Genomic DNA, 14,922 nt, shown 5'->3' with positions numbered 1-14,922 from the left:
AATAAAATTTACTTAATTTAGTTTCACATACTCATGAGCAAAGACAAGAAAGTCTCAAAAGTGCTTAAGTGAATGTGGTCACAGCCATGTCTTCTCTGCTGCCAAAAGCTAGATGTGGCTGCCACTACTTTTTACATCAATCAAGCAAAAATAACTCCTGGAGATGTTTTGCTCCCTGTAAGAATTATGTGCGGGCTGAGATGATAGGATGTAAACTAAATTATAATTTATCTTGTTTTATGTGTTCAAAAATATAAGAAATCCAAATGAGCTAAATGCTGAACTAATTTACAATTACCTCTCAGTGGGTACTGAATCTGGTCCATAGTGCATAAACACTGGATAAAATGAGAGAACACAAATGAATAAATAGTGCACTGCTTAAAGCATCAGAAAATAGTCCTTAGTAAAGACTAATTACAAATTAAAAGATGACTATCAAATTAAGCATGCTTCAGGCAAGCAGAAATAGAATAGATTATAAATAAAAGAATTAATACTACATCTTCTTCTAACTTTTCCATTTTAAAGCACTAATTACAAATTATTCTGAAGATATGACAGCAAATCTTTTCCTGTTTTATTATCCCTCTGCACCAGGGAGCAGATAGAACATAACAGCACTTGCCCACAAAGCAGAAAATGTTTCTCTTGAATTGTCTCATGTAGCATTAATTTAGTAACATATCCAAGTTTGTTTTGAATTGTATTAGATGGAGCTTGCAGTCGCCTGGAGTTTGTTTCTAAAACTATGCAAAAACAGAGCTGAAATGACCTGTTATTGCCTTATCTCAGGAATTCCAGTGCTTGGTGAGCCTCTTTCAAAGAAATTGTCTTCTACAGCATGCTGACCCCGTTGTAAAAAAGCTCCTTTGAAAATTGTTAAGGAAATACTTTACCAGTAATTTTTTGCTAATATCTAGTATTTTGGTGAAAAATAGCAAATTTTTTTTCTAAATAAACAGGAAAGTTGCTATCTTACTCTTTCTAATAATCTATATTTTGAAGATTGGGATCTCTCTCTCTCTAAAAATACAAATTTTTTCAGTCTTTTGTTGCAGTGTGACAGTCTTTGGTAATTCTGATGGTTCTCTAGGATCCTGTATTTGATCCACAAAAATAATGAAAAGTAAAGCTGAAAACAGAAAGCCATATTCCTCCCATAGCCTTACCAAAGCTGAGCAAGTGAATGGATATTGTCTTTGATCTTTGTATTGCAGCATGATATTTCTTTCTTTTTTTTTTTTTTTTTAATTGTGCTACAAATCCTTAATTAGTACTTTCTAAAGAATGTTTTAAAATAGCAGTTATTCCTTACCTTATATTTGTAAGAATTCCTACTGTCATAAAAGTTAATTTGAATGCTGGACATAATTTAATCTTCTAAAATTTATATTAGCTGTTACTTTTCTCTTTAATAATTTTAACTCCCTGAGTGCTTAGAATGGCTTTAAAAGTCACCTAAATATGTAAATGGGGCAGAATTCAAGCAGAGAACCATGAAATACATGAAATTCACTGTCCCTTAAAACTCATCTTCCTTACTTCCTTGCATCTTCCTCCCCCATTTTTTCCAAGTGTAAAATTCCTGTCACCAGGTTGACCAGCCTTTTGACAAAAATGCATTTGTGCCAGTGCATCAGGTGAATTACACTTTTTTCCCTAGATGCACTCAATTTTCAGAAGGGGTTAGATTGTCATAAATTTCAAATTCCCACCGTCAAAATAAGCTTGTAATCAGGTTTTGACTCACAGGATGTAACTATGCCTCCTCACACCCCTCCTATTACTAGCAGGATCAAAGAGAAAACCCATGGGACCCCATGCCATCAAATCTCACTCCTAGAACCAGGTAGGTTTGCTTGACATTTTCAGAAATTCTCTTTTAAAAATCCACCTATGTTTTTAAAAATTCATCTCTGTTTCAAAAATTTTATGCTGATTGAGTTGGCCATATTAAAACTGCCTTGAAAGACACTCAAAATCTCCATTTACCACAGACTGTCCAAGGCATCACTTGATAGAAGGGAGGCAGAAATGAATAAATAGAAGAATCATTTGACAGATAGTAAAAACAACAGCAGCAGCAGGTTTCACATTAAGAATTAACTTAGAAATATCTTCAGTGTTCAGTTTCTGCAAAGAGCATGTCATTCTAGCTAGAGCTGTACAAATGAAAAAGCTTTCCTTGGCACAAAAGGAGCAATAGCTGGGTAGATTCACTTTCACATACTGCATGCTGCAATATCTGCAAGAACAAGACAGTGAGATATTATTTTAGGCAGCAAATGAGAACCATCCCTCTGTAACCCCTTGTTAAAATCAGATCTTTTTTTTTTTTTTTTTTTTTTCCTGGAAGACAGACAGTTCAATCAACCATTGCAGTTTAAACACAATCCACATTATGTCTCTACCTATGTAAGATGAATGTGGAAAACGTGCTAAGGGCGGTAAGCATCTGTTATAAAAATGATCCATATAAGCAAGCACATGTCATGCCATAGCCAGAGAAAGACAATATTTGAAATAACTGTCGCTCCTTTAGGGACAATGGGCCTGATTACTACCTCAAAACTTAGGGAAGTGTTACTGACAATGAAAGATGGTTCTGTTTAGGTGGAATAGCATTTTATGGCTGCACAATGGATAGCAAAGAGGCAAAGAAAAATGTATAAACTCATATTATTGAGAAGATACTTCACAGAAGAAACCAAGAATTATTTAATCTTAATACACACAGTTGACCCTTAATTTTCTGTTATCTTTTTTCTGGTCTGCTTTCTGCTCCACTCCTCCCAAAAGATTGACACTTTCCGATTTCAGGACTAAAGCTGTAAAAGCAATCTGTCCTACTGAACAGGTTTCATTTTCAAAGTCAAATGTGGAATCTGTCTAATTTTAGACATTCAGGTGCTGGAATGTGCTCACAGCTCTTCTTGTAATCAGTGGGAAGAGACAGGTATTGTTAATGCCATTCACCAGATAATGTAACAGACTTAATGAGTTAAATAAAAATAATCTCCAAAGTTTCAGCCATTTTTTCCCACTCACTGAAGAGGAAATGTAGAAAACCAACAGTCTTTAAGCCATGGGCTTTTAGCTAAATGTGGTTAAATTTTTCTCACTGTGAATGGCCAACTCTTTTTTGCATTCACTGAAATGTAAGTGCAAAAGGACTTTGGATGCTAATGTGTGAGTGGCTCCTAGCAACAGAGGATCCACAAAACCCAATCCTTAGATCTTGATTTTTTATTTGTTCAAGTCCAGTCTTTAAAACCTGCCCAGCCTTCCTTGCCTTTCCTTTTTCTAAACTACACTAATCTATGTAAATATGTTATGTTTCCATTGGCACTTACAAGCTCTAACAGCAGCAGAAATATATGTTGGAGTAGCATAAAAGATAGGATTTTTTTCATGTATATATATTATCATGCCAACTGCAATGTAAATTTCTCTAAGGGTGAAGGGCATTGTAAGCTAAATGCAAATTTCCTTCAAGCTGTCCCTTTCCTTAAACTTAATAGATGGCTATGCTTGGTTTCATGTTTCCTTACTATAAATGCTCAGTCATCCATTAACAGGACCAATCCATAAAATATGAATTGCTCTTAAATCACAAAATTATTAACCGCTTTAAAACAAACATGGTGCAATCCCATGCCTTAAATGATGTACATCTATAAAGAACAAGTGCTTTCTAAGTTACTAAATGGAAAATTAATCCTGAAGATGCTGGGCAGGGTCTTGAACCTATGGAAAATGATAAAGTTTCATTGAAGGAAACAAGGAGTAACAGTATTTTAATCTTCTGAAAATCTGATGCCAGTTGCAATTTATCCCCACCACATAGATGCATCATGTTGAGTTAGTATGATCACAGATATGTTCTTGTTGATTTCTGTTGCAATTTTGAGCACAAAACACTGTATTAAATGCAAGATTCTTCAATAGTCTGTTAGTAGGTAACCTACTAAATCCTCCCACATTTAAAGTCCTTAATTCTGACAGGAATTATACTTCTTATAAGGATATTCATTTTGCCTTACTGCAATGCTTTGCTTAGACTAGGTGTAGATGTTATCAAGTAACTATTTTTTTGGTAATCTGTTAAATTCAGAGCAGAGTAATTAAAATAAAGGGCATCACACTGTAACTGGCATACCTCCAGACTAGACCACTAGACATATGCTGAGACAATGTCACTAGCCAAAAAGTGTCATGGCTAGAGCTTAAATGAAATGCAGGGTGACATATATTTTGTATATTGGCAAAATATTATATCTACTTTTAGCAACTGATCATACAATACAGCTTCAGTAAGAATTAATATATTACTATGAAGATACACAGTAGGAAAAAGTTGCACACATTTTTATTTTAAGTCAAATCAGGAAGCTTTTTATTGAGTTTTTAATGACACATGATTAACCAGCAGTCAGGAATTATAGGTTCAGGATCAATAGCAGCAACAAAGCAGATGAAGCATAACACCTGACACTGGACAAATAACTGCAACAACTTTCTAACCGCCCTTCTACAGTTATTCTCAAGAAAGTCTAGCTCTCTTCAACACATACACTGCTACAAGCTCAGCTTCCCTGTCTAGCCATGCTTGTTGGGGGTTGGTGTCCCAGCTTTGTGTAACCTCCTTGTCCACACCCCAAGGACTGTGGTCCCATGCATGCTACCTACACACTTCCAGAAGGACCACTGCTGAGTGCAGGCTTCTCCTTGCACCCCATGGGAGATTGTGTCACCCAGACTGGTCAGGGCAGGTGTGCCTTGGGGAAATTGCAATCAGGAGCCACCCTGCTGCGATGGCTACTGCTTCCTCTCACCACCTGTCCCCATTTCACAAATGTTTATACTCTTGCTATACTTTTTTCAAGATCACTCTTTCTGCCATTTTTTTTAATTTGCCCTCTTAGTTTACTCCTGCTGAAGGTCATCTTCTTCAGGACTATCAGTTTTGGGCAAATGCTCTCTCTGAGAGTTTTGGCCATCCCTTATCACACTGTTTACATTTCCATTCTCTTTACCAGCTGTTGTTATCCTGTCTGTGTTACTAGTAGAAAGCTGTGTGGAGACCCCCTGCATTTTCTCTTCATACTTAATATCACTTCCATATTTTTTCGCTCCTCTAATTAGTGTATTTCATAGTTTTTTACCTTAATGATTTTTGCTTCATACATCCTTACAGTATAATATTTTTCATTTTCTGCACATACATTTTTTTACTTGTTTAAAATGTCATGTTATCTGTAATGTGCCACATCTCTGGTTTGCCATGGCTCAGAGATTGTTGTAGACAGGTTTGAGAAAAATAGATATATAGATAAAGATGATGAATGATTCCCCATAACCAGTCTGGATTCAAAAGTACAAGATGGGATAAGTCCATGGAAAGAGATACCTAAATATCAAGGGAATTTATTGAAACTTCTAGGAGTGGCACAGTGTCAAGCTGTAGCAGCTGGAAATTTATCTGTACTATAAGATACAAGTACATGGCTCCAACCTATAAAGCTTACTGGATGAAACTGTTACATATATATGGATATACCTCAGTTATTGTGTGTGCAATTTTCAAATCTGAAGAAGAAAAATTTTTGCTTTATCTGATTCATACATGCATATTTTATATGTAAAAGGTTGCAATTTCTGACATAATCATATAATCAACATGTTTTCTGTTGCATTTTCTGGTCTCCTAATACCTTTATATTCATGTCATTTTAGTTCCATCAGTGATTTTTTTTCCTATGATGGTAAAAGGTTACATTGACAGACTGACAGAATTATGGAAAGTACCCTTATGACTATTTAGACTCGCCTGCTGCTTAGTACAGGCTGTAGATTTGCACACAATAACCTATTTATTGAGCCCTTTACTTATGTTTCAGATACAGCATATTTTTAAAAATTTCCAGTCTTGATTTGGAGAATCAAGAGGTTGTTACAGATTGCTGCCAACAAAACCCATTAAACCAACAATCTTTTCTTCTCAAAACTTCCCCATTACTTTTGTTTTATTGCCTACACAACACACAAACAAATTTATAGAATTTTGTCATAAGTCTTTATTACAAGAAAAAATATCTAGGCAATTCTAGGAAAAAAGAAAAGTGTTTTGGCAGTTACCCACATAGTTAGACCACAAGATGATGGTCACTTGGAAAGTATGCAAAATTGAAATGAGTGACAGAGAGGGAAAATTAAGTCCAAATTCAAAGGCAAAATCCTAAATCCTAGTAAAGACCTACTGGGAATTACACTGTTACTGCTACTCATACATGCAGCCATATACATATTCAATTCATTTGACAAAATTAAACTCTCAGAGACTGTGATGATGGCTGGACTCTAAATTGATTTGTAATACGTTAAATTAATTTTCCTCAAGTCAAATCTGTTTTGTCCATGATAGTAATTGGTGAGTGACCTCTACCTGTCCTTATCTCAACCCACAAGCCTTGTATTATTGTTTTTTTCTACCTGGTCTAGCTGAAGAGGGGGGGGTGATAGAATGGCTTTGGTGGGAATCTGGCATCCAGCCAGGGTCAACATAGCACAACATCTCCTCCAAAGTACAGTTTTGGCAGTGCTGTAAGGTAAGTTTACAAGCTTCATAGCAGAGAGTTGTGTATAAATCCACTTCATTATTCACAGCAAACACAAGATTTTGGCAGACTGGATTTTACTAACTTTTATTAAAATTAAATATAACTTCATGTATGTGTAATGGTACATTCATTCTTGATTGTTAGCTTAGGAGAGAAATTTGGTACTATAGGTAAAGTCTTTTAATTTTGAGACCCTTACGCAGAGCATCAATTCTTGTAATTTTACAGAAACATTTAAAATAAAATATAGAATAAAGTACCTTTTCTGAAAATACTTATTAACATGTGAATAATAACAAAAAAATCACACAGAGAGGGAAAAAGCATCTTTACAACACATATGACACAGTATGTTATTGTCTTGCTGAGCTGCAGTTGTCAGCAACGGTTCTGCTCTTCACAAAAATGCTTATGCTAGTATTCCTAGTGGATGCTTTGCCATGATGATCCATTTTCATTTTTTTCCTTCCTTTTTTGTGTCTGACAAACTGAAAATTTGTGAAAAATATACCGAAGGACAAGAACACTCTAGGAGTTACAACATGAAACTACAAAAGCTGAAGTATCTGCTTCTTTTTTTGTGATCATGTTTAGATGGTTAATCCTAATCCAGTCTGTGTGTTGATGTCTTATGTACAAATTTAGCATAATAATATTTGTAATTTTCATGGCTCACTCTCAAACATAGCCCATACAGTTATGCATTTTGCGAAAGAAGAAGTTGCTGGGGTATGGAACTGGGTTGAATGATGGATGTTAATTCTTATAAATTATAGTTCAGCAGTTTACAATTTAGTAAACTAAGTGACTTAAAAAAAAACCCTGACCAAAAAAAACCTACTCATCTTGATTAATTTGAAAACCTTGATTAATTTGAAATATCAAACTTGAGGTCTAACTTCATTCTTTACCTTTCTCTTTAAAACACTTGCACAGCTGAAATTTGTTACTTACTAGATGTGAGCTTTTAAATGGTAAAAGTCACAATTATCACTTGGTTTTCTCTCTGTAATGGATATATAAAACTATGCACTCTAAAATGCGAATGGGCTTCTAAACAAAAATGTTACTTAGGCTGCTTTGACTTTTAGAATGAATGTTCCACGGTGATATTTGACCAACTGCCCATTCCCTCATATCTTAGAGGAGGAACTGATTTTGTTATTTCAGTTTTTCAGTTTATAGAGGGCTTACAGATGAATTCCTTCAAAAGATTAGAGTACTTAAATTTTTAATTTTATCACCATCTTCAAGGACATATGGTGTCATTCACAGACTCAGTTTTTCTGCCTTTAATTTATCTACGGATATCCAGTCAAGGCCTTTGCTCTGGGCTTGACCAGGTACCATCGTACTTATTAATCACTGTATGCTTACATATTTCACACAAATTGAGGTCAGTTATTTTGCATTGGTGTCCATGATATTTCTGAGAAGTTATTGATGATGTGTTCTTAAATTCAGATAGAGACATTGTAATAAATCAATATCATATTTCAAGAAAGTTTTACATTACTCATCAAAGAAAGCACTACACTTGGATATACCTATATAAATCATACACCACAGAATTCAATGACATCATAAGTATTTTCCAATGTCAGTGATTATGGGATTCCATAAAAGGGGAAATTCTGGAGTACCTAACTGATGAAAGCTGTTTTGCTGATATGTACCAGGTAGGTTCAAGGAATAACAGCAGCTACTGAACTTCTTTTTGCTGTGTGTTCCCATCAAAAAATGGAAGTGCCACAACACAGAACAACATTGCTCATTACCACTTCTGTAACCTTCGCTAAGGAACAAACTTGCTTTTGCTTTATATTATTTATATTTATATTTATATTTATATTTATATTTATATTTATATTTTATTATTTATATTTCTATTTATATCCCTTTGTTTCAGTATAACTACTTGAGTGTGTATTATTACTACCACGTGCTCAATTTATATCTGAAGCGTCTAGAAACAATAGTTCCACAAATCAAGATTAAGCAGGCTCTGTCTTTGGCTGCTGTTCTACTCCAATACATTCCAAGTGATTAACACCACCTGTGGCACTCCTAATTCACAGCAGCAGACAATTATATCCCTTGGATACCCATTACGGGTAATTATTCCCATGACAGACTATTAGATATGGGTTGTGAACATTTCAGCTGTAAATTTTTTTGCAATTTTATTTTAATTCTGATATTACCATTGAAAGATATATTTGGGGAACAAATCAGGGTTACATTAAAGGTATGCTTGCAACAAGCAAAAGATTCATTTTTACTGCTGGAATTGTAATCAGATTTATCATTTAAATATGTGATTAAGGGAGATTTTACATGTTTTCCATTAAAAGATGATTTTATTTCATTATTTTAGTACAGAAGCAATAGCAGATCCAGCTGATGAAGTTACACTAGAGACTGTTAGAAATGAATTGTTGTGTTTTAAAGACTGTTTCTCTTCTTACATATATTTTTTTCTTTTTTTTCCTCTGAATATATAAGTTTGAACCCTTTTAAGTATGTAGGGGAATTCTCAGTGTGAAAAAAGGTTAAAATTCATAAAACTTACCTGGTTTGCAGCATTAATTTTAAAGGTACTTTTTTTAAATGAAATAACAGGCTTATACTCAATCAATATCACAATCTTAATCTCTTTGATTTCCTATCATGTGAAATATGGTCTTATTTTGAAAATAAACACACTCTGAATCTGAATTGAGAATTTATTTTCAGATAGAAAGAAGTGCACTGAAATAAATGGAAATAGTATAATAAATTTAAATTTGAATTATTGAAAAAATATTTCTTCTTTGTAGATTAATTTTCAAGATGTCCATTTATAAAACCATTAATATTGGATAAAAAATGAGAAGGAGAAAAAAGAAGAAATTAATTTGTATGTTTATTATATTAAAAATTAAACAAAATATTGTTTCCAACATAAGAGAAAAAAATATAGAATTAAGAGGAAAAATGTTTGCACTTGATGTGAATTTATCATTCATGGTTTCATTAATAAGCATGAGTTCACATTGGATTTTCCTGTATTAACTTAGACTCTTTGATAAACATGAAGAAAATGCTTTCTGTAATACTCCTATCAGGATCCTCCCTCTAACCCCAGGCCTTTATTGAATAAGTAAAAAACCTTAGCTATTAATCATATTTGATCCTAAGTTGGGGACCAAGGAATAGACTAGGTAGCTGATAAGAGCTCCATGCTTCCTTCACATGATTTATTAAACTTTTAAAATCCTGGAGGCATTTCATAAGTGCTGTTGAAATGGCCAATATGATAGGTAAGATACAGCTGCCCTTAGAGCAAGCTCAGGTTTATGCTTTAGTAAAACCTACCTGTCTTCTGTAATACGAAAGAGAGGTTATGTTCGCATCCAGAAGAAACAGAACAAACCCAGTCCTCCTTACTCAGGACTAAATGACATGACAAATGGCATCTGACTCTTTTGCACATACAGTCTGACTTTATCACCATTTGTCACGTGCCAGTGGATCTCTGGGACACAAGAAAGTGACAGAAGTAAATTGGATTTATACAGAGTCTGTGTGCACTGTAGGCTTGCACTGTATATCAAACAGTGTGGAAATTTGAATCAAAGTTATGGCATCTTACAGCCAACAGTGTGGGCATGAATAGCTCTCTCAAAGAGTTCTTCCTGACATGATAGTTTTCAGTCGGCAGAAACACAGCATAGCTTCCTTAAAGTCTAACTGGTACCATGCCATAAATTCAGAGTTGGAAACATCATTATTTTGAAGTTCTGTAATTATTTCTCAGATCCCCCAAGCAAAACATAATTCCTTATCCACCTTTCACAGGTAAAATAGGTGATGAAAAATATTTATTAAGTTATTTTCTATGGCTAAGGACTACCCTAAGATAACTCTAAGGTCAGATGATTTTTTTTATATTCAGATAGCCCTCAGGAATTCACAGTAACTGTACGAGTTTGAAAATAAATGTGATCAAAAGACAATGTATAAAACAAATAGATGTTTATGCTTTAAGTTGATGGTTCAGTACAGTTTTTTGTAAAAATAAAGCATATTTCCAGGAAATCAGTGAGCGAGTTATAACTAAGTGTTTTTCATAAGCAGAGCTCTTGTCTATATTTACTGAAATGAATATGATAACTAACAAACACCGCAGTATCTAAACCAGAAATCAAACATATTTAAGAGAAGTAGTGATTAAGGATGTTTGCTGCTAACATATATATTTTTTTTTTCATATTAAAGGACTAAAACCAGTAGTTAGCAAGACTGTGGAACAGCTTTTGAAAATATGAACAAACACATGCAGAAATATGAACAAACAAATACACATGGCAAATGTGAAGGATTTCAGTTGAAAACTAGCTTATTCTGATCTTGTTCAATGAGAGCACACCAATTCAACTGAACAGCTAAAATGAGCTAAACAGTTCAAATGCTGAATTCCTGGAAAAATGGGATAATTTTACTATGCTTGAGGAGGTGTAAAAATCAAGATGATTCTATACCCTTGATATTACTTCAAGAAGCACACATCACATACCTAAGTTCTATCACTAAAATTTCCTGAAAAAGCTCACACTGGGTGAATGGAGGAGGGAAGGGCAGAGAGAGGGATAAGACAAAAAAACCCACACCCTTTTGGGTAGAAGTTGCTTGTAGCAACTTGATTTCATAAGCCAGGTTTCACACCTTAAATGTGAAGGACTTTGTTGAATTTGTGATAGAGACAAAGCAAAACCATTTTCTTTGGTTAGATATAAAACTTCAATATGGCTCATAGAAGTCAGTCAGACTCAGAGCAAAGGTTTGGACACTGGTACTCTACAGACTGCTTTTTGCTTTTCTCACTTCATCCATCACAGGTCAATTGCTAAATCCTGGCAGCTTATAAGAGCACATCAGGTGTGGAAAGCATTTGCAGAATATTTTATGGCCACAAGCTAAAGATTTTAAAGTTCAATAGCATCATCAGAACAGTCATCTGAAGAGTGCTCTTAGAGTAATCTGGAAATTAACATTAAACTCCAAGGGCACTTTCCTATACACGAGTATCAAAGGTAGTAGAAAAGGCTCAGTGTTTACTGCTGATACACTGACAGGCAGACCAGGTCTTCACTGGTGTCGCTAAGCATGAAAACTTATTTCTTATATCTAACTGAAAAAAAAAGTTGAATCTAATTTCCCCCTCCTTAAAAAAAAAACCCAAAAAACAACAAACCAAACAAAAAAACAAAACCAAAACCAACCAAACAAACAAAAAATACATTGCTGGAAACCCCCATTGACCTTTCTTGTAATTAACAATGCATTGCTTTCTTCTTTTTGCTGTAATTAATTTGGGATGTAACATTGATAACGTTTATTATTTTCCCTGGAAAGTCACATATTTGAGCAATTCAAAATTGCTTGTGGAGTGTGTGTTAAATGTCTTCAGAGTTGTTAGAAGCAGTGCAGGCTCATTTTCACACTCTTTATTCTATTACTGACAAAAGTTCTTTTAGACTTCAGCTCCATTCTGACAGTGTTTATAAGAGAAAGAAACAATACCATCTGTCATTCATTTTCTCCACTGGTTGAAATTATTCTCTATTATGAGCAGCATAGCTGAAAATAGACCTGCAGAGAATATTTCTTTAATGTCAATAACCAAGAAGGCACTATCTAGTAAGTTTGGACTGATGTTATTAACTTTTTCTGTGTCTACAGACCACTGAGTCCAACAAAGCAGGTTTTACTACTGCAGCAGTAAAGAATCGAAGAGATATTTGCATATTTCAAAAATTTCAAACAACACTTAGCTTTACTAACACTAAAAATATTTTTAACAGCTCTATTTTAGGAATATAATGGTAAAATGAAATTTCTAAACTTGCCAAATTTAGAATACAAAGAACAGTTATTATATTTATACTAAAAGAAACTTGTAATTTTCAACATTTATCTTTTCAAGAAAGGTAGTTGGCTTAAAGCAGTTTTACTTTTGACTACTAACTTCCTCATACTAAATGACATTTCAATACTTTCAGAATTTGTGTTTCTATTTGTTATATATTCCTTTGCAATTTGCCAATTTACTAAACTATAAAATGATACTTGAATGTGAATTGTGATACATATATTAAAAATGAAATAGCATTTACTGCAATTCTGTCTTGAGAAAAATGTCTATTTCACATTAAACTTCAGAAGATTCCACTGAAAAGCCTACTTCAAATGTTTCAGATGACAAAACCTAACTTTTTAATAACTATCAAACTTGCAAAACATACATAACAGTTCCAATGAAGTAAATTTTTCTTTAAATCTCTTTTTGCAAACTTTTGTGATCTCTACAGTGGTGCTACATATTGCTCTTCGTTGTGTCCTGTAAAATAAAAGAAGTGGAATCTGACCACAAGAAGATAAAAGTTGGGAAATCCTGCAAGGGCATCTCCCATATCATCCAGAAGTTTCAGTGTTGCAAATCTTGAATTTCAATAAGCTTTATATCTGTTGAATGCCTTTGGGGATTACAATCTCAATATTTCACAATTTTCAGTCGAAGACTGGATTAAAAAGCTGTGACAATTCTCTGTAAAGTATTTACTAGTCTTTCACAACCTAGCAGATCTGACAGAGTCTTCTGCCTTATATTTTTTTCTTCTGCTTGATTTCATCTGAGTTTATTTTAGTATATGAAGCTCTTATTCCTGCTTAGTATTCAGGTGCTTAGATCCTGGTTTGAATGTAATAGAATTTTCTGTATATAAATTAAGGAAATTTCTCTGTAGACCTTGTGGTTGACACCAAAACAGATGAGCAAGCCTTCAGAAATTGTTCCAAAGAGAAGAGTCTTAAAGTGAAATGAACTTTGATGACATTGTCAGAGAGATCTGAATTAAAGGCATTATGGCACACATCTGAAGCATGCTCCACAGTATATGTGGAAGACTTTTGTCCTTAGAACCATTTCTACAATAATGTATACAACTGTGTACAAACTAATTATGTTTAAAGCAATAATGTGGAGATTACAGGTGCAGAAGTAATAGACTGGGAAGGATTTAATCAGAGTTACAGACTGGGAAGTTACAGACATAATTCTAAAACTTGTTAGGAACTTGCATTGTCAACATCAGCAAGAGCCTGTAGAGTCTGATAAATTCTAGAGATTAGCATGCGCTCCTGCTACTCTACAAAGATTCAAATGGTGAAATGCTGAGACAACTTAGAACCATCAAAACACACTATATATGCCCTAGAGGAACATTAAAAGGATATAGAGCAAAAATCATAGACTTACAGACTAATAGAATGGTTTGGAAGGGATCTTAGAGATCATCTCATTCCACCCCCACTTCCATGGGCAAAGACACCTTTCATTAGAGCTTGGTTGCTCTGAGCTCCATCCAGCCTGGCCTTGATCATTCACAGGGATGGGGCATCCACAACTTCTCTGGGCAAGCTGTTCTAGTGCCTCACCATCCTCATAATAATTAATTTTTCCCTAATATGTAATCTAAGCCTACTCTCTTTCAGTTTGAAGCCATTTCCCCTTGTCCTATCACTACATAACCTGAAAAAAGTCTCTCTAATTATCTTGTAGGTTCCTTTGGGGTACTGGAAGGCTGCAATTACCTCACCCCTGAGCCATCTCTTCTTCAGGCTGAACAACCCCAACTCTCCCAGCCTGTCTTCAAAGGACAGCTACTCCATCCATCTAATAATCTTGGTGGCTTCATCTGGACTAACTCCAACAGATAAATCTCCTTCCTTTGCTGAAAACCCCAGAGCTGGATGCAGCACTGCAGGTGGGCTCTCACCAGAGCAGAGCAGAGGGACAGAATCCCCTCCCTGTCACTGCTGCATACGCTGCTTTGGATGCAACCCAGGACACGTTTGGCTTTCTGGGTTGTGAGTGCCCACGGCTGGGTCATGTCCAGCCTCTCATCCACCAGCACCCCCAAGTCCTTCTTGGCAGGGTTGCTATCAGTATGTACAGCCTGTGTTAATATAGCGAATTCCTATGACCCAGGTGCAGCACCTTGCACTCAGTCTTGTTAAACCTCATGAGATTCCCATGGTCTCACTTCTCAAGCTAGTCTGTGTTGCTTTGGATGAAAACCAAGGACCTCCTTCAATGTGGAATTGAACCAGAGACTCAGGGATTCCTGCAGGCCATACTTCTACCATCTGCTCTGTCAAATGAGCTTTCAAAGGGAGACATGGATGGATGATTACATATCTCTCCTAGTACCTTGGCAGAAATACTCTGTAACATGATTTTTCAATCCTAGTCCAA

At 35.0% G+C, this 14,922-nt stretch overlaps 1 long non-coding RNA gene across 1 annotated transcript; it reads left to right on the top strand.

Moving 5' to 3' along the window:
- Window positions 1-8,755: 8,755 nt before the first annotated feature.
- LOC137467203 (uncharacterized) lies at window positions 8,756-14,463 on the top strand. The gene is made up of 3 exons (XR_010995439.1): window positions 8,756-8,871; window positions 10,464-10,535; window positions 14,227-14,463. It is a non-coding gene; the product is annotated as an uncharacterized lncRNA (long non-coding RNA).
- The last annotated feature ends 459 nt before the right edge of the window (window positions 14,464-14,922 follow it).

This window comes from Anomalospiza imberbis, chromosome 2 (assembly GCF_031753505.1).
Source record: "Anomalospiza imberbis isolate Cuckoo-Finch-1a 21T00152 chromosome 2, ASM3175350v1, whole genome shotgun sequence".
Taxonomy (NCBI): Eukaryota; Metazoa; Chordata; class Aves; order Passeriformes; family Viduidae; genus Anomalospiza; species Anomalospiza imberbis.
Note: the sequence above shows the minus strand (reverse complement) of the source record. Positions and strands in the feature narration are given on the sequence as shown.